The 24,129-nt window shown below is 47.9% G+C and overlaps 1 protein-coding gene across 17 annotated transcripts in view; it reads left to right on the top strand.

Moving 5' to 3' along the window:
• Positions 1 to 16,169: 16,169 nt before the first annotated feature.
• The window catches only part of MAPT (microtubule associated protein tau), a 97,846-nt gene continuing 89,886 nt past the window's right edge, over positions 16,170 to 24,129 (top strand). For 5 of the 17 annotated variants that reach the window (XM_073883126.1, XM_073883125.1, XM_073883135.1 and 2 more), the window contains exon 1: positions 16,173 to 16,333. The gene's annotated coding sequence lies outside the window, so the exon portion shown is untranslated. Of the gene's footprint in view, positions 16,334 to 24,129 lie in introns of all 17 variants that reach the window. The other 12 variants (XM_073883131.1, XM_073883128.1, XM_073883129.1 and 9 more) reach the window with 7 other exon arrangements.

Raw genomic sequence — 24,129 nt, 5'->3', positions numbered from 1 at the left:
TGGTGCAGTAACAAACAATACCCAAGTATCAATGGCTTGACAAAAGTTTGTTTTCTGCTCATGTTATATGGCCCATGAGGATCAGGAGGGAGCTTGGAGCTTATTCCCAAACAAAAAGCCTGTCTTGATTTCCAGCCCTCCAGCCCTGTACACTGGCTTAGTTGAGAGGTCGTACCTCCAGTGGAGAAGGCCCAAACGGGCAACCCCGAGATGGGCTGCAGCTGGGCCCTGCACAAGGTGGGGACCAGATCCCTCATCGGATAACTGATTTACAAGTGGCTTTGACTCTCCCAATACCAGTAGCCCTCCCTCCCCAGCAGTGACAGCGTCACGTGTCTCTGAGGGCAGAATCTCCCCCAGTAGAGAACCCTGATCCCATACAATGTCCAAGGTCATGGACAATCCCATTTCGGTTGTGCTGCAGGGAAATCCTGAGCTGGGACCTATAAGACCTGACTTTAAATCCAGCTCTGCCTTTATATCACTTCCCTCTTGGGGCCTCAGTATCCCGATCTGTAAAATGAGAGGATCGAACAAGACAGTTCCTAAGGTGGGTTCAGAACTTCTAAGGGTCTAGGGCTCAGGTTCTGGAATTTTTCATTCTAACATAGTTCCAATCATAGCCTCACCCTTTCCCCAAAACAATAAGGGAGTGAGGATTTCAGCTGCACAGCAGCACTGTCCAGATGACAGGAGGGGGTTGGTGAGGGAAGCACAGAGGGTGGAAGGCCAGCAGCCAGTGGAGAAGGAGGAAGATGGGGAAAAGGAACCAGCAGTGGAGGTGCTGAATGCACCAAAAGGCATTTCCCAGGCTGACCCTGTGCCTCCACACTAAAAAGTCACCTGTGACCTAAGGCATAGAAGAGATGGACAGGGGCTGGTAAAGGATTTTTGGAGGAGAAGTTAAGAGGATAAATAGTAAACATTTCACAGAGAAAACAACAATGCCCCTGAAAGTGGGAGAGAAGAGTGTGTGTGTGTGTGTGTGTGCGCGCGCACGCACGCACATGCCTCTGCTGTATCCTCACCAATTGCAAGAGAAATTGGACAATTTCAATTCAGCTGGATTGAATCTGCCTGTAAGCTTTTAAAAAAAAATCATGATCACAGCCCTAATAGATTTGCTGAGCCCTTATTGGCCTCTTGACTCGTTCAGCTATAATCGAGAGAAGGGTGGGAAGAGGAAAGGGAGAGATGCTCCCTGTTCCTCGCCCTCCGCACTTCCTCCTAGTCCATCTCAGAATCCAATAAAGTTTGACAGTGAAACTTAAAAGGGAGTGAGAGGTACTTAATAAAAGGCTGTTCAGTCTGAACGATGATTCAGGACTTTTTGAAAGCTGGAAGAGACAGGCCAGATGACCTTTTCCACTCTAGATCCCCTACAAAGGGTGTATACATATCTTTTCTTTGGGTTAGGCTTGTATTTGTTTGGGGTTGTTTTTTTTTTTCCACAACAACATTAACACTTTTCTGGATTGCTAATAGACTGAGCTCCCAGGTTATCCTATATCCACAGTCAGCACCTGTTTCTTAGAAATATTTCATCCAGTTGTTCTTTCATCCATTCTGTCTTCCAGCCCCTCACCAGCTGTTTCTGAAACACCTGCTATGTGTCAAGTACTGTGTTATGGGCTGAGGGTAAAGAAGTGACTAGAATACAGCCCTGGCCTCCCAGAGCTCCACGCTCAGGTAGGCACAGACATGTACAGGAGCAAGCACACCCCAGTGTGGTAAGTGGGACACTGGGGCAACACCTGGCCCTAAAAAGGAGACCTCAGGGGAGCTAAGTCTTGAAGGACAAATAAGAGTTATTTGGGCAGAGATGAGAGAAAGATCCAGGCTTACAAAAGGCATAAACAAGAGAGAAAATGGGGTGATTCATTGAATCATAGAGAGTGTATTGTAATTGGACAGAAATGTTCAGACAGGAGATGGTCAGGCCGGCCCCGGATGGCCACCCCATGTCCACAGTGGCCTTGGCCCCCATTACCAAACTTTGGTTCCATTATTCACGGTCCCGTTATTCACAGGAGCTACGTTCTATAGTTGCCATGCACACTGAGCTAGCGGGTATTGAGCCACTGCCCCAGGGGAAATACAGGCTAGGATTCCTACAACCTCCTCATCAACTGGATGATAGGTACCCTTGTTTTATGTGTGTTTCTGTTTTAAAACACCTTATTTAATGCATATCATTGCCTCATTCATGTTGAGCTCATGGCCAACAGCACTGCCCCTCATACTGAATGATGCCTACCTAACATACATATTTTCTCCATGAGGCTCGTCATGGCCTTCTCGTGCTTACAAACACTAGACAGCACTTCAGAGCTATCTGTGGGAACTATTTTCAAAGGCAAAGTCACCAACAAGAAACACAGAAATGCAAAAAGCATGGCACTAAACAAACTATGAAAAGGATACTTGTTTACAGCATGAGAGCTAAAACAAGAAGGCAGAACATTGCCTTGTTTGACCTCAGCTGGGAACGTGCCCAGTTGGACCAATAACATTTTTTGCCACGCTGCACATGTCCGCAAAGGAACGCAAAAGCGCCGCACGTATTGATTCGGGGATTACAAACCCATTTCAGAGAGTAGGCAAATTGACACATGTGGAATCATGAATAAGATGGATTGTCTGTATTTCAAAACCACACAGACAAGCCTCTCAATGCTTGGAACTGCCGATGACCACTATAGCAAACAGAATATTTTGATTCTCTTTATTTTGATTTTTCCTGTAATACAGAAAGAAGGCATGAGTGCATTTAGGACCAACTATGCATTTAAAACTCAAGATCTGAGAATTCATGTGAGGCCACATTACACTAAAGCAGTGTTTAGAACAGACCATTGTGTGTCGCTCCGAAAGGGCAGCCTGTCAGAGGGTGACTTACAGTTCATTCTCTGATGCCAGGGAAACCAGACTACTTAACTAGCAGAGTCATTCCTGACTGGGGCGAAGCAAAGAGCCTCAGAGCCCCAGAGGGCTCCTCTATTACGTCAGCTGTCAGCCAAGTATTCATATGTGGAAGAGCATCAGGAAATCACAGCCTGCCAGTTGCTGGCAGAAATGTGACAGGCTCTGCCCAGCAATGTGTTTTGAGAACAGTCTGGGCAGCCTGGTGCTTCAGAATTTTCTGGAACAGGGTGATAAATAACTTCCCAGGGGATGCTTCCAGGACAATTATTTATTTGAAATGCTAGACATGGGACTAATTGGTTTTATTTACTATTTTAAAATACAGGGCACCTGGGTAGCTCAGGTCATGATCCAAGGGTCCCGGGATCGAGCCCCACATTGGGCTCCCTGCTCAGCAGGGAGCCTACTTCTCCCTCTCCCTCTCCCCTTCCCCTGCTTGTGCTCTCTCTCTCTGTCAGATAGATGATAGATAGATAGATAATAGATAGATAGATGATAGATAAAATATAGGTAGTCTCTTGTACAGGAAACAAAAAATTGTAGAAACAGTTCCCTCAGCCTAATCTCCTAGCTGACGCACTGACTCCAATAGGGGATTCTCTTTATCATTGAAGAGTGTACTTCATTACTTAGAATTTGCTCTTTAAAGAATATATGCTTTATTATGCTTTAAAGAATAAACTGCCTAGGGGCGCCTGGATGGCTCAGTCAGTTAAGCCTTCGGCTCGGGTCATGATCCCGGGGTCCTGGGATCGAGCCCCACGTCATGCTCCCTGCTTGGCGGGGAGCCTGCTTCTCCTCCCTCTGTCTACCTCTCTGCCTACTTGTGCTCTCTATCTCTCTGTCAAATAAATAAATAAAATCTTTCAAATAAATAAATAAATAAATAAATAAATAAATAAATAAATAAAAATAAAGACTAAACTGCCTAGGTGATATGTAATGCCAATTTTTTTGGCATTTTCCCAATTTTTTAAATGTAATTTTGTAGATGATGGATTTTATTTTTTTGAGTAGTCTTAGGTTCACGGCAAAACTTGGGTAGAAAGTACAATTTGGGGCGCCTGGGTGGCTCAGATGGTTAAGCGTCTGCCTTCGGCTCAGGTCATGATCCCAGGGTCCTGGGATCGGGTCCCGCATTGGGCTCCCTGCTCCTTGGGAGCCTGCTTCTCCCTCTGCTTCTCTCTCTCTGTCTCTCTGTCTCTGTTTCTCATGAATAAATAAATAAAATCTTTAAAAAAAAAAAAGAAAGTACAATTTCCATTTACCCCTGGCCCCCACACATAGCCTTGCCCACTACCAACATTAACATCAGAGTGGTACCTTTGTTACAATCCATGAACCTACATTGACACATCATTATCACCCAAGCCCCAGTTTACATTAGTGTTCACTCTTGGCATTGTCCATTCTATGGGTTTGGACAAATATGCAATGACAGGTATCTACCATTATAATATCATACAGAAGAGTTCGCTACCCTAAAAATCCTTTGTGCTCTACCTCTTCCCCACCAACCCCTGACAACCATTGACCTTTTTACTGCCTCTATAGTTTGGGTCTTTTCCAGAATGTCATAGTTGGAATCAGACAGTATGTAGCCTTTTCAGATTGGCTAACCCTGGATGTGTAAGATCAATATCAGTTAATAAGACACTTGCAAATCGCCACACTATAAGCAGCTTGAGGTCTTGGTCATAGGTGTCTTCCCAGCACAGAGGAGGCACTTAAATGTTTGTTGAAAGCATGAATGGATGGGTCTCAGATTAAAAAAAAAGAAAAAGAAAAAGAAAAAAAGCAGATTCTCCAATTTAAAAAAAAATCAGAACACTAATAACAGTCAGTGTTAGTACTTACAACTTAGTATTACCTGGGAAAAGAAATGATGATGATATTCACTCTGAATAAAGAACAGCTTGTAAAAAATAAGGTACAAATGCCAGATTGTCTCTCTCTCCCTCTCTCTCTCTCCCCATGGGTGATAGATGGATAGATATATAGATAAATAGATAGATAATGAGATTTGATTCAGATCTTAAAATTCTGACTACATCCTCTATAGAGTGGGATCTTCCATCTGATGTTATGGTTTAAGTGAAAGGAATTTCTGCTCAGCTTTTTCAAGTTTTGTGTTTGGGCTCTCCTCTGAGCACTCCGCAAATTACCTGAACTCCCCTAGGTTGGGCTATCCAGGGTGTCTGAGCAAAGCCAAACATAAGGAGAGAATGACATCATGGATCCGTTATGTGTCATCCCTATTTCTAGCCCCAGAATCATCTTTGCTTTTTTAACAATAGAGCTGACTGCTGAGTCATGTGTAACCTGAACCTTCATCTGCAGTTCATCCTGTTTCCTGCTGGAACCCAGGGAACCTAGACAAGGAGCAATTGCCTCAGCAGGGCAATGGAGGGAAGGAGAGGTGATAAGTAAGAGGCATTCAGGAAATAGAAAGGCAGATAGGAAAACCTGAGCCCAAACAATGATTAGTGAGAGCTAAGTCCAGAGCAATTAAAACATGGATCTGCCTCACTTTACACAACTAAGGTGTTGATAAATTTGCTTGTAAATCAACCTGCATTTCAACTACAACAGGGGAACTGACATTTAGGGAAATCTGGTGATGGTTCCTTCTGTATTGTGATGCATTTGTCTGTAAATATTCACTTTCTAATTTAGCTGCATTTTATATATATATATATTTTTTAAAGAGTTTATTTGAGAGAGAGAGTACATGAGAGGGTGAGCAAAAGGGAGGGGCAGAGGGAGAAGGAGAGAGAGAAAATCTCTTTTTTTTTAAAGATTCTATTTATTTATTTGACAGAGAGAGACACACAGAGAGAGTGAACACAAGCAGGCAGAGTGGGAGAGGGAGAAGCAGGCCTCCCACTGAGCAGGGAGCCTGATGCTGGCCTCAATCCTAGGACCCGGGGACCATGACCCGAGCCGAAGGCAGACGCCCAATGACTGAGCCACCCAGGCTCAAGAGAGAGAGAATCTTAAGCAGACTCCACACTGAGGGCGGAGCCCGACACAGTCTCGATCTCATGACCCTGAGATCATGACATGAGCCAAAATCAAGAGTCAGCTCTTTAACTGACTGGGCCACCCAGGTACCCCTTGCTGTATTATATTGGTATTTTCCTATGTTGTCTTTGAGAGAGGACTGGAGGTGTCTCATCAGAACACCTTGCCTAGCAGACAATTAGGCAGGACAAATACATTTGAGGCTAACTAAGTATGCCATGAATCTGGGCCTTCGACTTTATGTTGAAAATAAAGGAGTGTTGGTCTTGAATGCTGTCATATGTCTCAAGAGCAAATGTCTTGTTATGAAAAACATGTTCAGGAATCAATTTCAAAGAGAAAGAATGGGTTGCTCATTCAGAGGAATTACCAAGTGAGATGGCTTCCTAGCATTACTGTGGCTATTACTTGACATCTCTTCCTGTCCCTGGAGCTGGTATTTATCTGGCCACAAGGCCCTCTCCAATAAAGACTACATTTCCCAGCCTCCCTGGCAGCCTATGCGAGGCCATGTGTAAATCCTGGCCAACAGGATGTTAACAAGAATGTTATAAGTGACTTCTAGGAAATATCCTTAAAGGACAGAGATTCTCCTTCATTATCTCTTCCTCCTTTCTGGGAATGTGATGCCTGGAGTTCAAGCAGCCATTTTGGACTCTCAGGGAGTGAAGGGGTTCAGGACAGTACCACCCCCCCTCTCCTGAAAGTGCCACTTTGGCATATGGATTATTTTGAGCTGGAGGCTTGAGACCCTGCGGGCTCAAGAGAAATTTTTAGTCTCCCTTAACTACATAGAGGAATCTAAGTTGGGGGTCTTTCCCAGAATAAGGGTTATTAGCAAAGATAAATCTTATCTGAGTGACCCATCTGTATGGCAGGATAAACATCTAATTTCCAAACATCTGCTCTTCTCATCGCCCTGTGAAGTACATTCCATTCCTCTGAAATCCCAGAGCCCTACTCACTGCTCCTTAGTTCAGAATGAACTAAGTCCAGTTAGAAGGACCTTGGGGGAACAGGAATTCTTGCTCCCCAACAGGAGCATGCTAAGGATGATAGAGAAACCAAACAGATGGACATGGGCTTCAAAAAGGTCTTGGAGTTTCTAAATCAGCCTTTGACTCCTCTTTCTGGGCTCCTATGTAAGAAAGAAATACAATTTTCTCTTGTTTAAACCACTGCTGTGTTGCATTTTTCACTCAGAGCTGAATCGAAGACTGATTTGAGTTATAAAGGAAATGCTTATTTCATCTCAATGTAGACTTTATTTAATTCAATTAAATGCACCTATTAAACCCCTCACTACATAGAAAAAGAAGAGAGGGGTTCTTAACCTGAGGGTCCATGAACTTAAAAGAGAAAAAATACACCTTTATTTTGACATCCTTTCCTGAAATTTAGTATTTCAGTATTGAATGTAGTATTAATAGTACCTGTGACTTTGTCATTAATAGATATTTTCATATCATAGTTCATGCATGACAGATATCTCAAAGTATCATTTATATTTACCCCTACTTGAAATTAGGAAAGTCATTAAACCCAGTGCTAATTTGTCATTTAATGCATTCATGCAGACAGGCTGGGTTCTCGGGGAAGCATATTCTGAGACAGAAGTTAGCATGTAAGATATTTAGACAGTGCCCGTCTTGGGATCAATACCTGTGGAAGGGAGAGGAAGGAAGCAGGATTGTACAAAGGGGGAAGTCAAGTTGCAGTCAGGCCTGACAACAGCTTTGGGTGACCTCGTGGGAATCTCTGAGCCAAAATGGACCATCAGAGTTGCCCCATGTTGAATATTCATCCCTCTGCCTGGGTTAGCTGTTAAATGTGGGGTACCCCAGGAAGGACGTGGCCTTGGAGAAGCCATCTCTCTGCACGTGTGGCCATCCCTGGAAGGTGTGATGCCTGAAAGCCATCAGCTGACTGCACAACCTTAGCTGGGGCAACAAGTCCTTCCTGAGAGTGGATCCAGGTGGTACATCATCTCCATGTCCATCCCAGTTCACCCCTTGAGCTATCCAGATCCATTTTTCCATATATTCAGGGAGCAGTTTTTCCAATATTCCAGTGGGCCTTTCTTCTTGGAAGAAACTTAGGAAAGTTAGTTCTATTAATTCTCAACACCTGCAGCTGTAACAGGTGTTAGGGCCACAATTGATACTCACCAAACCCTTACTCTGATACCCATTTTAGATCCCCTCGTCCTCAGCTAGCATCTCTGCTCATCTTGGGGCTTACCTGAAGGCATGACCCAGGCAATCTTCCCTGAGGGGTCTGTGCCCTGGTCACCATGCCTTCTGTGGTAAGCAGAATCATGCACCCACCAAAGATGTCCATGTCCTGGACCATGTGAATGTGTTATTTCATATGGCAAATGGACTTTGATGATTAAATTATGGATCTTGAGATAGGAAGATTGTCTTGGATTATCTGGGTGGGCCCAATGTTATCATTAGGATTATAAGCCAAACAGGGAGGCAGGGACGTCAGAGTCAGAGAAGGAGATGTGAACCATGGGAATGATGACTAGGTGGGGTCTACAGACCCGATGGACTCGTTCTCAATCAGACCCTGGCCAGGACTCCATTCATTACCTGGTCTTCACATGCCCACACTCTCATGAGGACCCTGATGATACTTCAGGTCTTGGGGTACCAATGTCAATTCAGACCCTGAGTCCAACTCTTCTCAAAATATTTGGGCATTCCTCTTTCCCCAGTATACACTTGCCATAGTGTTACAGAGTCCTTCTGAATGGAGATCCAGCCTTCTTTTCAATCAATTGGTTCTGGATTTGAAAACTGGCTCAGGTCGGACAAGGGAGCATGACTTCTTTTTTTTTTATTTTTTATTGTTATGTTAATCACCATACATTACATCATTAGTTTTTGATGTAGGGTTCCATGATTCATTGTTTGTGCATAACACCCAGTGCTCCATGCAGAATGTGCCCTCTTTAATACCCATCACCAGGCTAACCCATCCCCCCGCCCTCCTCCCCTCTAGAACCCTCAGTTTGTTTTTCAGAGTCCATCATCTCTCATGGTTTGTCTCCCCCTCCAACTTACTCCCCTTCATTCTTCCCCTCCTGCTATCTTCTTCCTTTTCTTTTTTCATAACATATGTTGCATTATTTGTTTCAGAAGTACAGATCTGTGATTCAACAGTCTTGCACAATTCACAGCACTCACCATAGCACATACCCTCCCCAACGTCTATCACCCAGCCACCCCATCCCTCCCACCCCCCCACCACTCCAGCAACACTCAGTTTGTTTCCTGAGATTAAGAATTCCTCATATCAGTGAGGTCATATGATACATGTCTTTCTCTGATTGACTTATTTCACTCAGCATAATACCCTCCAGTTCCATCCACGTCGTTGCAAATGGCAAGATCTCATTCCTTTTGATGGCTGCATAATATTCCATTGTGTATATATACCACATCTTCTTTATCCATTCATCTGTCGATGGACATCTGGGCTCTTTCCACAGTTTGGCTATTGTGGACATTGCTGCTATAAACATTGGGGTGCACGTACCCCTTCGGATCCCTACATTTGTATCTTTGTGGTAAATACCCAGTAGTGCAATTGCCGGATCGTATGGTAGCTCTATTTTCAACTGTTTAAGGAACCTCCATACTGTTTTCCAGAGTGGTTGCACCAGCTTGGGAGCATGACTTCTTATTGGGCAGACTGCCTTAGCTTCCTGATCATTTGTCCTTGATTTCTTCTGATGGTGCAAGCTGCCCATCTTCTTCTTCTTTCCAGGGCTGTGTTCCACTACCTGATTTCCTAACTCTTTGTAGGTCAATCCCACTGGCTGCCACTCAAACCTCACCAGTCATTTATGATAAATGCATCCATCCATCCAGCTTCTTTTTTTTTTAAGATTTTATTTATTTGGCAGAGAGAGAGCAGGAGAGCACAAGCAGTGGGAGTGGCAGAGGGAGAGGAAGAAGCAGGCCCCCTGTTGAGCAGGGAGCCAGATGCGGGGTTTGATCCCAGGACCCTGGGATCATGACCTGAGCCGAAGGCAGTCACTTAAACTGAGCCACCCAGGCACCCCCATCCAGCTTCTGATAGTGCACCAATTTATGACTTTTTGGATTAATGAAAGGACTTAAGAGACTCCAGAAAGTACACCCCCATAGGGTGTTAATAAAAGTGAAGGAAATAATGTAGCAGGATCAAGAAATGACAGGTAAATATCAGAGGTGTCTAAGACACCCAGGCTCAGCTTCCCATCAATCACATAGGATGTACTTTATCTTAGGACCATAACCCACCAGGATATGCACAAGATGCCTTGATTTCAAGGAGGCTATATTCTCATCAGTCTTTAATATGCTTCTGGTCACATAGCCCAAATCAGTCTGCATGATTGGGTTCATAATGGAAAATGAGATTATATAACAGAAAACAGGTACAAAGAATCAATCTCTACGTTTTCTATAAACGATAGTGACAAGCTGGTACAGACTGTCCCTAGTGCTTTGTGGATTTAGCACAGAACCACATTAATCACTAGTTTGTGAATTCCACTCTGGATGGGCCAAGGGCAGGCACCACTTCTTTTAGGGTTCCCCTAAAATTAAGCTCAGGGTTGCAACAAACCGGGTAAGAGGAACCCTGTACCTACATAGATGATTAAAGGCCACATCTGGCCTCTACTGTTTTAGGTCCTATCATCATCATTGTTCTAATTTGGCCTAATTCTGTAAGAGCCTCTCCTATGCAGACCTGACCTGTAGAGAATTTCCTCTCAACCTACTGATGCTGGTGTCCCTCTTATCAACACATTCCTTATGGCCTTGATTCAGTTGTCTTCTGTGCTTCCCTGTGAAACTTTATCATCTGGTGGGATGTCTGGACTTTACACCAAATATCTACTCCATCCTGCTGCCCTTAACCTATGAATGCCTTCCTCCACTGGCCATGATGCAATTCTGGCATTTCTATGCCACTTAGTGTGGCCTCTGTCTTCTTCATGCTTCTAGGAAGGAATGCAGACCATCTCTGGGAGTCTTTGCTTGGATATCAAATTCCTGTCCCCCTTAATCAAGCACCCTTAGAATCCAGTCCCACACGTACCCTCCAGGTTCTCAATGGTAAATGCTGGTTAGATCTATGGCTCCTTTTCTCCCTTCTCTCTCTCAAGTCATTTCCCTGGTTGAGTTAAGTCACTGATCCACTTAATCCTGGTTATGTTTAATGGCCTGGAGAGGAGTTGGTGGCAGGGGGGCAGATTGGGAAGGGATTCCACATTGACTTAAGGGAAGATGACTTTGCATTTTCTTCAAGCAAGGGGGAGGGGGGTGCTCCTGCAGGCTCAGAGAGTTCAAAGGAATCTGGGAATCTGGGATTTTCAAGGGCATCACTAAATGTCCATTTTCTATGTCAGGGTCCATCCTTTCCCAGCAAGGATTCTGACCCAGTCATAGCAGGCCTTGGTTGGCAGTTTAAGCTTCTTTGGAGCATGGTTATTCAATTGAATTTAGCAATAGTCACCCAATTATGTTATCCTTAGTTACTATCCCCCCCCCCACCCTTTTCCTCAAACACCTGATATCTCACACCACCTAGTGCATTCCCCCCCACCAGTATCCCATCCCAATTTACAGTTTTAACTGGACCTACCTAATGCCAGGAGCTATCTCTGCTCTGCTTACCACCAGTAGTGGATCTTCCCTGAAGGCGTGGTAGCAAACTTTCCAGCTCCCAAACTGCATCTTATCATCTGCTTTCTTAGACCACTCCTGACACCAGTTGTCCTAGGTTGGGTTGTCCAAGAACCAGAGTTTAGAATACAAATGTGTTTTAGGACATGCAGACAACACCTGAGGAAGTAGGAAAAGGAAGCAGGACTGAGCAGAGGAAGAAGATGAGTTATGATCCAGCCTGACAGCAGCCGGCCTGGTCCCCTGGGGAGATCTGGAATTAAAAAGGTTAAAAATCCTCTGACAAAAAGGTATACAACGATGCCTCCTCTCTCCAGAATTTAATTTGAAATTTGGCTATCATCTTTCTCTAGTTATCCAGTACCCACCTCAAGATCCACTGACATTGGGGCGCCTGGGTGGCTCAGTCATTTGAGCACCTGCCTTTGGCTCAGGTCATGATCCCAGGGTCCTGGGATCGAGTCCTGCATTGGGCCCCCTGCTTAGTGGGGAGTCTGCTTCTCCCTCTCCCTCTGCTCCTTCCCCTGTTTGTGCTATCTTGTGTGCTCTCTCTCTCTCAAATAAATAAAATCTTTAAAAAAAAATCTGCTGACATAGTCACATATGTGAGAATCTTATGATAGAAAAGCTCAAGTTCTTTTCCCAAGGGTCTTTTTCATCCTCTATGTAAATCAAGGTGTGTATGGTGGAGACTATTACCTTCTACCCAAATCCTTTCTCTTCTTCTTCTCAATTCTTCCACATATGTTGGTGTCCCTTGCAGCTGGGGTGGCCATGTGATTAAATTCTAACAGTGGAACATGATTAGATGCCATGTCCAGTCTCTAAGAGAGCCAGTGTGCTTCCTCCATTTGCTCCTTCTCCTGCCAACTGGACCCAGGATGCGATGACCCAGCCCCAACCAAGCAAACAACAAGAAGGCTCTAAGGAGTGGCAGAGCCACAAGTTGAAAGGAGCCTGGGATGCTGAACCTCAAGTGGAGGAAGACACCTACCTACCCAGAACACTGCCCCCCTAGGCTGTGAAGGGAGTTGTGTTTGAGCTATTACATTTTGGGGTCTGTTTATTACAATGGTTTAGCTTACCTTTTTTTTTTTAAATAGATTTTATTTGTTTGTTTGAGAGAGAGAGAGAACACAAGCAGAGGGGAGGGGCAGAGGGAGAAGGAGAAGCAGACTCCCCACTGAGCAGGGAGCCTGATGCGGGGCTTGATCCCAGGACCCCGAGATCATCACCTGAGTGGAAGGCAGACACTTAACCGACTGAGCCACCCAGGCACTCCAACAGTTTAGCTTACCTTGACTGAAATTGTATATGAATAGATTTGGTAGCAGAGTGCCCAAATTCTATGGGTATCTGGAGCTTAGTTCTAATCCCACCTGGGACACTATCACATAAAGAAATTGAAGTCCAGAGAAGTTAATGAATTTGTCTAAAGACTCACAAAATGGCTAAGATTAGGACCCAACTCTTCTGAAACCTAATCTGGTTCTCTTTCCCTATGCCATTCCACCTTCTATGGTTCTCTAGGGTGGGCATGGCGTACTGAATGTGGCCATGAGATTTCTATTTCAGCAAGAGGGAAGGGCAGGGAGAAAAGGAGGGGATGCATTTTCTTGGCCTCAATTAGTGAGCCATTAGCTACCCACGGTGATCAAATTATCTGGAATGACTCCCCAACTCCACAGCATATACAGTTAAATGACAGATTGGCTCACAATTGTTTTGAGCACTCATTGCTTCAGTTTAAGGTAGGCAAATGTGATCTTCAATATCAGGGCACCACAGTGTTATCAGGTCCTTGTCAGTTCACAATCATCTTTATCTTTTTTTTAAGATTTTATTTATTTATTTGACAAAGAGAGACACAGCAAGGGAGGGAACACAAGCAGGGGGAGTGGGAGAGGGAGAAGCAAGCTCCCCACTGAGCAGGCAGCCTGATGTGGGGCTCGGTCCCAGGACCCTGGAATCATGACCTGAGCCAAAGGCAGATGCTTAACGACTGAGCCACCCAGGCACCCCACAATCATCTTTATCTTAAAGGAAATAAATTCGAATGAGGATGCCTGTTCATTTGACTGCTATAGTTTATTTTACATATAGAAATAAAATCACACGTAGCAAAAGCATTGATAACAAACATGATGATAAAATAAATAACTACTATTTATCATCTGATGAATGCCCACTATTTGTCAGGCACTGCAAAGAAACTTTATACACATGCACACACATACAAAAACACACAGTGTAAGAAATTTATATATATATATAATATAGAAACATATATATAAAAGAATGTATATATTCTTATTTAATCTCTGTATCATCAGCTTTGCTGTGGTGACAACTCTCAAAATCCCAGTGATTCACACAATAAATGTCTATTTCTTACTCATGTTATATGTACTTCCTTGTGTTGTTTTTTTTTTTTTCATTCTGGGACCTAGGCTGAAGGTGCAGCCCTATAGGACATGTCATTTTGGTGGTGGAAGAAAGAACAAAAGTAGTAGAAATTTGCAATGCCTCTTACAGCTTCTGCTCAGACAAATCTACAACATGTCCATTAGTTCTACTAGCCTAAGACCATCACATGGCCAAAGTCAAACACCAGTGGGGAATTAGAGTGGAGGCAGTGCAGATCACATGGTAACAGGCTAGGACATATAATCCCCATGCAGGAAAAAGGGAAAGGAAACAATTGGGGATGATAACAAAACTTCAATGCTACAAGATAGATATTAATTCCACTTCCCTCTCCACTTTCCCAGAGAAGATAAATAACTTTTCTAAGTTCCTTCTAGAGGTTGGAAATACCCCTTTCAGTTAGGGTGACTAGGGAGACTTTGGCAAAATTTGAGCTAGGGTTTGAAGGTTAGGTAGGACCTTGGTAAGGGAAGAGAGGGCAAGGACTTTGTCGGCAAAAGAAAACCCCAGAGTAGAGGTGAGGAAATGCCAGCCAAACAGGATCAGCTGACCATAGGGTAGAGAAGAGAAAACTGGAGAGGACAGGGGCTCCTTGAATGCTGAGGAGTTCAAGGCTAAGTTTAACTTCATTTAAGGGGCAGTTAGAAACCTTTAGGTACTTTTGAGAAGAGAGTGCCATGATTAAAATGATTGCTTCCTCAGACTGATCTGACTACAGGGTGCAGGGTGGGCTGACATAGGGAGATAAGGAAAACAGGGAGACCAGTAAGGTAACTACATTTCCACAACCAAGGTAGCAGTCTTTAACTAGGTTGGTGGCAGTTGCAACAATAAAAAGGTCAATTCCAGAGACTCAGATCCAGTGGTTGAAGAAATTAACTCCCCATCTTCATCACCCATCCCGTACTCCCAATAATATGTGTGAATAACATTTTTAACAGCCTGCTTTCTGTATTAACGTGTAACATACAATATTGTTTTTTGGCTTTGGGGTTTTTTTGAAGAGAATATAAGTGCTATGCACATTAAAGCTTCAGGACATGCCCCATGCCCCTAGCACAAGATGGCTGCTCCCCAACCCTCATACATATAAAGCCTCCCACTGCCAGGGCTTAAATTAAATGTTGGATAGACCAAGTAAGGCCAAAGTCCGGGGGCCGGGTGACTGGGGGAATGAAAGTCACTGGTCAATTTCAGTGAGGTGTGCTATCCAGGTGAGAATCTCCAGCAGGCACTTGGAAATTCAGATCCCAAGTTCTACTTAACAGAATAACGGTGTTTCAACAAGCAAGCTAAAAATAACTGCATATATGAAAATACTTTGCAACGTGATAAGCGTTATTGGAAACTTCGTCTAATTTAAAATTTTATTCTAGGGTCACGGTTGGATAAACAATACATTTGAATGCTCCTTATTAAAAAACAAAACAAAACACAAAAACCTGTATTACGACTAAGTCTGTTTAAAGTGGATTTACTAAAAATCCACTTTGGCCAATAACAAGGGTGGAAAGAAACCAGGTGGAAAGGAAGCTGACCCAGGGAAACTAATCTCCAACAAGGGAGACCATTTCAGGAAACTCAAGGGCTAAGGATGCCTGGCCAGCCGTAAGCAGGGCGAGCCCAGTGGAAGCCCCGAGTTCCGGGGTGGACGGACTGCGGAGCTATGTGAAAACCTGCCCAGGACCTTTCCGAGATAGGACAACACCCCGGGACAATAAGGAAAAGGGGCAGCGGATCTGGGGGACGGAGCACCAGCTTCTTCCCAAACCCAGGGCGCGCAACCTAGCCTGTCTCCCAAGGGCGGAGACCTCTTAGACAAGACAAAGACTCCAGCCACGGTAGGAGACCTGAAGTGCGCGTGCTCCATGGAACGCGCATGCGCGTAGCGGCGAGCGCCGCGGCTCGAGGTGTCGAGGGAGGGGAGTCAGGAGAAGGGAAGCGTCGAAAGGAGGGAGCCAGGAGGCTGGGGCGGGCCGAGTGGTGGGGTGCTCGCGCGCGCCCACTAGTGGCCGGAGGAGAAAACGTCCGCGAAGGCCTCGCTGCCCACCCCTCCCTTGGGGAGGCTCGCGCTCCCGCTGCTCGCGCCTGCGCCGCCCGCCGGCCTCGGGAGCGCGCCCTCTCGCTGGTGCACGCGCTCGCAATCTCCGCCACCCACCAGCTCCCGCACCAGCAGCCGCGCCGCCGCCGCCGCCCACCTTCTGCCGCCGCCACCACAGCCACTTTCTCCTCTCTTTCCTCTACTGTCCTCGCCCTCTGTCGACTATAAGGTAAGCGCGAGGTTCCTAAATCTGCCTCCTCGTCCGCCCCCTTGCACCCCCAGGCTGCCGCCCCTTGTCCCCCGCCTCAGAGATGGGTTTCATGAGGTAAGCATAGGTCGGGGGCAACGGCTGGGGCCCCTCCCTGCGCCCTGTGCGCTCCGGGGCTGGGACTAGGGCGCCTTGGAAAGGCACCCATGCAGGGATCCGCGCGCGCGCGCGCGCGCGCGTGTGTGTGTGTGTGTGTTAGGGGGTGTCCTTAAAGACCCGCTTCGCGCGGACCCGGGCAGAGGTTGTGCCCGAAGGGTGGGGCGCGGATGGCGGTGACCTGGGGGAAGGGGCTGCTGTGCACTCTCGATCGTCACCTTTTGCCGCAATGGGCGTGTGTCTATATGTGTGTGTGTTGGGGGGTGTCCAGTGACGACCCCCGAAACCGAACCTGTAATCCTATTTCTCTGCTTTGGTTGGCCATAAGCCCTTCAGGAAGGTATGGATCCGGTTCTAGAAAAGATGAACCCTGCCTGCCCCTCCCTACACCTCCCCGGCAGCAATTCCAGTGGGGCTTTCACTGCCCCTGATTTAAGGCGGTGGCCCACCCCCTCCCCGTTTTCCTCCTTCAGAAACCCACAGGGGACATTTGGGGGCTGGGAGTGGAATCGAGGAGATGGGGAGGGGTCCAGGCGCTGTCACTTTAGTTGCCCTTCCCCCTGCGCGCGCCTGGCACCGAGACGCGAGCAGCGCCGTGCCCGAGAGAAGGTAGTGCGCGGATACCGATGTTGAGGCTCCGAAAGACGAAAAGGCTGGAGTCACCTGGCCTTGCAATGTGGAAGGACTCGGCAGCGGCGGATCCCCGCTCGCTGGCGCTCACAGCCGCAGCCGCGCACAGACAGGCGCGGGGGCTGCAGGTGCATTTCGGGGCGGGCCCCTTTCTCTGCGCTCTGCGCCTGGCGTCCGGCGTGTGCGCTCCCTGCCGGAGGCGCAGGGCTGGCGCGCAAGGCTCGCCCCTCACTGCGGCAGTGGGTGTGGACCCGGGTGGGCAAGGAAGGGGAGGGTAGGCTCTGCCTCCTCCCACTCCCACCCCTGCTTTTTTTTTCCCTTCCAAACGCGAGGTGCCATCTTTTTGCGGCGTGTCACGTCTTTACTGTACCGTGCCAAGCCGGGTGGCTAGGCTTTGGAGGACAGGGCGGGGACTGTAATTAAGTGTGTGTGTGGCGGGGGGGAGTAATCAACGCTGAAATCTTGGTATTTTGCTGCTGTGGGCTTGAGCCCTGGGGGCGTTCACTCGGAATCTTTCTCGGGGGCTAGATGCTTTGTTTGTAGGGCTTACGTGATCTGCGCTGCCAGCCCTGGTTTTTTTGGCTCTTATCTATGAGAGGTTTAACCTAGGCCCCCGCCCCTCCCCCTATTTTCCGCCCCTCATTTTCGAGCCCTCTGTTAGATCTCGGGCTGGCTGGGGTCAAGGAACCCCGGTCACAGCCCTGGGGGCACGGATGGAATGGGCGTGACCCCGCTCGACCCCCTCCCGGAGCCGGGCGGCGCGCCAGGAAAAGTCCGCGGGGCCGAAGGGCTGGGATTTAAGGTCTCTGCGCGCTGTGCGGGTGGCCGCAGAGGGAGGAAGACCCTCCCTACACCCCGAGAGGCCTGGGGACCACCTCCCACGGGCTGCCCACCAAGGGTCACCAGCGACCCCTGGGAGGTGGCGGGGACAGCGCACAGGCGGAGCCCCTCATCGCTTCATGCCCTGTTGCTTCGCGGGGCAGGAGAATGTAAGGGGGCAAGAGGGTTCCTCCTGTGCTTCGGGCCACACCCATTTTTCCTGAGATGACCGGGGTGGGGGGCGCGGAGGGGATGTTGCTATGGAAACCACACGCGTCCCAAGAACTGACCTCGGGGCGTTGCCCTGCCCCTTCCCAGCCAAGATTGAGAACCCTAGGGGCAGGCGAGGCCGCGGCCCCTCAGTCTTTACCAGGCCGCTGGAGGGAGACCCCCTCACCTCAACCCTGAGCGGGTGACTCTTCATAATGGGCGTCCGGCGGCCTCAGCCACCCAGATCAGCGTCCCTCGTGTATTCTTATTATTGTGGCCGAATATTATTTTGGAAACGTACAAGATTTTAACTTGAAAGCCCGAGTACACCACCTCCCTTGGAACGGGGCCGAGAGCGGGGAAGGGGGGCATGGACCCCTGGCAAAGGAGTCCGAGCCTCGCCCTCCTGCGATGAGCCGGGTCCGCGAGGTTTTCTGGTTAATTCTATCGCTGCAGACTGATGCGGGGGCGCAGTTCCGAGAGGGATGAACATCTCTGGAACCGAATCATGCACGCGAGCCGCACAGATTGATCCGAATGTCCAGGGAATGATCCGGCTCGGGGTCGAGAGCCCGCCAGAGGCCAGGCCGAACCTTCCCGACTGTAGCGTCGGAGGTCGGAGCCCGGGTAGTGTGGGGCCTCCCTGAAGAGTTGAGTCCGCCAAGGGTGGGGTGCAGGAGAGGCTCAAGGATCGCTTCGAGCATCTTCTCCGCTCGCCCCTCTCCACTCCCTCCACCCTAGAACTGGGCGCGGAATTCAGGTTCCAGACAGAGCGAGGGTCTCGGAGCGGCCCTGAGAACCGGTAGCCCGCGGCCACGGCTGCCCGGGGCGGACCGAGGGCGGAGGGGTCACCTCCTGTCGATGAGGGGAAAGGGAGCGTGGCGGGAGCGAGCACATTTAGCTCAATGCCGGAAACAAAGCGCAGTCCAGACGTCCGCGATTTTGCTCCATTTTGAAATGTGTTGGCGCTTTGGTGGGTCTCTCGGTCGGCATCCCGGGCGCCAGGGGATGGATCTTCGTGCGCGGATTTGGAAACACCATCCCAGCTCTCCGCGCGCTTGAACTAAACGGCTTCCCCCCTCCCCCTCCCGGGATCTCGAGGGATGCAGCATTTGCGCCCATGCTCCGACGGGAAATGTCCGGGCACGGATCCGAGGGCCATCGATTCCTGTCCCCGATCCCCATCAGGCGGGAGCTCATTTACGACCCCACTTGGCCTCTGGCACCCAGGAACCTCCCGGCCCGGTCTCCAGCTGGGCTGAGTTGGGATCGATGATGGAACCTGGGAGAGCAACTGCGGGGCCTGGCTCTCCAGGCCACTTCTCCTGTGTGCTCAGGTTCGGCAGGATGGCTTTTTGGTCCCTTACCCCTCCAACTGACCTGTCCTACAGCAGAAAAAGAAATGTCTTTCCTACCAAAATTAATGAAGGTATTATTTTGCATTTTATGATGCTGCTTAGGTTTGCTAGATAAGAATCACTTATCTATTCCTCCATCTCCAAACCCTTCCTCTAAACAATAAATGAATTACCACCCCATCCCACTCCATCCCAGTAGCTGGTCTCGAGTGACTCCTGAAGCTAATCAATTTCTTGACCAGCAGTTGCTTCTGAAACAGCTTGTGTTTACTGCAATAACCAGGCTTGGCTCTTGGGATTGCCTTTGGATAGTTTGTGGGAGAGTTTTGTTGGCTTTGCTGGGTTTGGACGAGTGACAGTCCGTGTCTGTATGTGCCTGCCCCACACAGACCTCCTCTGCACCTGCCCTTGGTGGAAGGGCGTGGCTTTGAACTGGTTTCAGGTATCAGGCTCAGCATCCCTGACAGGAACAAAAGAAATGGATTATTCCCACAAATTGAAAGAAAACTTAGAATCAGTTTGACTGAGAAAGGGTCAGATATACTCCAGTTGGGGAAAGAGCCCCTTCTATTGAATAGGCGCTTTGACCCACATGCCCTTGGAGGGCAGTGCCCTCCTGAAGATGTAATAGGATTGTGGTGCCCTTTGTTTAGGCTGAATTTTCTTTCTGCCCTTTTAACATCAGTTCATGAAGCCCATTTGTTGAAAATTTTTTAAAAGTTGTGTTTTATTACAACTTCCCTCAGCATTTATGTATACGAATATGGTTTGAGTGGCTCCACAGCTGTATATGAACATATATTAATTTTCTAGTTAAACACGTGATAGTTTTCCAACTAGATAGTATTCTCCTTACTCCCACCTTGAAAAAGAATCACTCAGAAACAAATAAAAACACCCCCAGAGGCTTAAAACAGTGCTAGGTATACAAATAAGTGGGTAAAATGGGAAAATGCAGGTCAAAAAGGTGGCAAAAAGAAAACAGAATGGGGGGGCTATATTCAAGGTCATGGCATCAGGAGGGTTTGGGGACAAATCCAGCCCAGTTTGTCCCCTATCAGTGTCCAACTGGCACCCAGAAAGCGGCCTGTGCCCCTTGGTACACCTCCACACCCTCCCTCCTCTGCTTCCGAGCCTTCTCCCTTCCCGGTACAGCACTCCTTGGCCCCAGAGCCCGGTCCCCACTGCTCACCCCACCCTGGTTGGCCAGAAGAGTTCAGGAGAGAGGGTGGGAAGAAAGCACACAATACCCCAGGGGAAAGAAGACCCTGCCCTGCCATCTCTGGGACTGTAGGTTCTCCTGGTGCCAGAGGTCAGAAAGATGGGGTGGGAAACCCCATTTGTTTCTGCCCCTTCCCCTTCCTCCTGCCCTGCATTTTTCATTATCCCACTTTAAAAACTGCCCCTCAATCCCTCCACATCCCCAGAAATATACACTTGATTAATCGCTCCTAACTTGCCACCCTTGCTGCTTCCATGGTGATTTGCAGGAGCCCTGACATGGAGGGGCACACCTGAGCAGGTGAGGGGAAGAGAAGACTGCTGCCTGACCAGCTGGGCTGCTTCCGGGAGAGGACCCCAATATTCCAGCTGGGACTCTGGCTGTTTTCCTCTAAAACAGTGGTGTTCAGTCCCCAGGGCCATTGAGATGTCTAGAGATGCTTTTTTTTTTTTTAAGTTTTTATTGATATATTTGACACAGAGAGAGAGAGAGATAACACAAGCAGGGAGAGATGCAGGCAGAGGGAGAGGGAGAAGCAGACTCCCCGCTGAGCTGAGCAGGGAGCCCAACATGGGGCTCAATCCCAGGACCCTGAGATCATGACCTGAGCCGAAGGCAGATGTTTAACCAGCTGAGCCAGTTTTTCACAACTGGGGTAGGTGCAACAGGCACCTAGTTGGTAGAAGCCAGAGATGCTGCCAAACCTCCTGCAATGCACAGGACAGTCCCCCACATCAAAGAATATCCAGCCCCAAATGTCGCTCATGCCAGGGTCAGAGGCCCTGCTATAGAAACATTGTTACTTTGGCATTCCTATCATAATGGCACTTATGTTTAGGGAGTGTATTTTAGGAGGCACTGTTCTAAGTGCTCCCCAGAAATTATCTCATTTCATCCTCCCAACAGCCCCCTTTGGTAGCAGGTGCTGTTATTATCTCTGTTACGTATGGAGAAACTGAAGTACAGAGAGGTTTAGTAACTCACTACAGGTCACACAACCAGTGAGGGGTAGAGCTGGAAGTCTGACCCTAGCTCCCTCCCCTTCTCAGCTACTTGTGGCTTTAATAGGTCTTTGTGGGCTAGCCTGGGAACCCAAGCATGATCTGTAACATTGACCCAGTGGAAGATTCAAACTCCAAAGCCACTGACTCACAAAATGAACTTTTGAAAGAGTCTGCAATTGGAGCACAACCTAAAGCTCATAATTTCTGATCTAGCCTTGACACATGGAGCAAAGGATTTAACTCAACCTCTGTGTCTCTGTTTATAAAACAAAGAGAAAATATCTCAGGGACCTTAAACCTCTTCCCCCAGACCCAGGTTTTCAAGACCGTTCTGTCATACAAAGGAACAGCTGGTTCTGATTGGCTCAGAGAAGGCTAGAAATCAAGATTGGGGGATCATGACATAGACTCAGCTATGGTCACGGTCAAATCGGTGAAGTTTTAGGGACAGCAGATACTCATCTATGGACAGTGGACAGTGCCCTCAGAGGGATCAAAGTTTTGGCACCGGCCAGTGGGACCAGCTCTGAGCCTGTGGCTGAGTTGATTTGGGTGGACATGGGAAGGGCCTCATGCAGGAATCTCAGGGCTCCCTTGGCAAAGGTGGGCCTGGAGGCTTTTCTTACTTCTTGGGGCCCAGTCTCTGCAGTAAGTATTCCTTTATGCTGTGGCACAGAGGAACTGCCTGGAATCCTTCGACCCCACGACACACTGCCACTCCACCTGGGGGAAGATCGGAGGCCACTGTCATTCTGCAGCCGACCCTATGTGGGCCATCAGACATACACCATACACACCGGTCTCACCCCTATTACCTCACCAAAGGGGTTACTGTCCAACCATGTTTTCCTGTCTCTAGGCACCATGCCCCCGCCACCTTGGCCAGGTTCCTTTCCTGCACAGATGGCCTTGGCCTGAGTGTGGGCAAGCAGTGTAAGACCATCTTGGGATGGTTTCTGAACTTTCTGGGTTCTCTGATTAGGAGACATTCTGCAGATGTGCAGCTAAAACCAGCTTCCCCAAAATACAAACTTGAATGACTTCCAGGTGGATTATCTGAATTTGTTTTTTGCTGCATTGGCATTTCAGTGGGCTCTGTACTTGCTCCAATCAGGGGCACTATTGAATGAATCCGCCCAAAATGTATTCTGTGCCTCAGCTATTCAAGGACGGTTACTGAGCATCTTGAAGGCAGACACTGTTTCTTCCTCGACAGGCCCTCTGTGCAGGGCAGTGTCTTGCAGGTAGAGGTATTAGGTTTGGCTAGTGGTTAAGGGTGTGGACTCTGATCCCACCTCCTGGGTGCAAATCCAGGGAGTGGAGTGTCTGTGGGACCCAAGCTGTGTTGTTTAGCCTCTTGGGGAGTGTGTTGTTGTCTTCACCTTGGGGTATGGCAGTACCTATCTCCCTGGTTGCTGTGGTGTTTAAAGGGGGTAAGGAGGGGATGCAGCGCTTAGCCCAGGGCATGGCACATGGTAAATTTCTTAGTGAATGGTCTCAAGGGCAGCAGCCTCTGGATCAACACTTGTGATGAATGTGCAAAGGCATCTACTGACCCTGGTGATGGATACACTTGTAACAGATAAATTGTTGCACTGACTAAAGATCAAGATAGAAGTGGGCAGCTGCCCGGTCCCCCGAAAATCCCACACACCCATGTTTAAATGTACAGACAGAGTTCTTGCCACAAGCAGGCAGAGTAACTTATTTCTGTTGTCTCCGCTTCTCTCCTCTTCCTTCCTGAAATCTGCTCCACGCCAGGAATAGACTGTGCTCTCCACACCAGCCGGAGCTGAACCGCGCCCTCCCACCATCCTGGGAATGGTGACCCGGCTTAGCTAGCGTGTTGGGTTCAGAGCTCTTACTAGCTTACTCACTGAATAAAAAGTGGGCACAGGGGCGCCTGGGTGGCTCAGTCGTTAAGCGACTCCTTTCAGCTCAGGTCATGATCCCAGGGTCCTGAGATTGAGCCCCACATCGGGCTCCTAGCTCAGTGGGAAGCCTGCTTCTCCCTCTCCCACTCCCCCTGCTTGTGTTTCCTCTCTCGCTGTGTCTCTCTCTGTCAAATAAATAAATAAAATCTTTAAAAAATAAAAAGCAAGCACAGATGGAATTGGGAAAGTAATGGAAGGCAGTGGAGGAGAGGATTTACAAATGAAATAATTAAGCAGGCTGTTGAAGTTGGTAAACTGGCAAGCGGGCTTCATGGTCAAGAGAAGAGTCAAGCAGAAAATGTTAAATAAAACAAACTCGACATGTTCTGAATCCAGGAAACTCCAAGCATCCCATGAGCATGCTCATATCTGAATTACTAAATTTGGTTTAAGAAGCCTTCTTATCTATGAAATGAAGACTGAGGGTCATACTATGTTAGTTTTTAAAAAGTCATTAAATCAGAAAAATCGTTATGAAATGATA

The sequence above is a fragment of the Callorhinus ursinus genome, unplaced genomic scaffold (assembly GCF_003265705.2).
Source record: "Callorhinus ursinus isolate GAN/ISIS: 27379988/994484 unplaced genomic scaffold, GSC_fseal_2.0 scaffold50, whole genome shotgun sequence".
NCBI lineage: Eukaryota > Metazoa > Chordata > Mammalia > Carnivora > Otariidae > Callorhinus > Callorhinus ursinus.
This window is presented reverse-complemented; position numbering and strand designations above follow the sequence as displayed.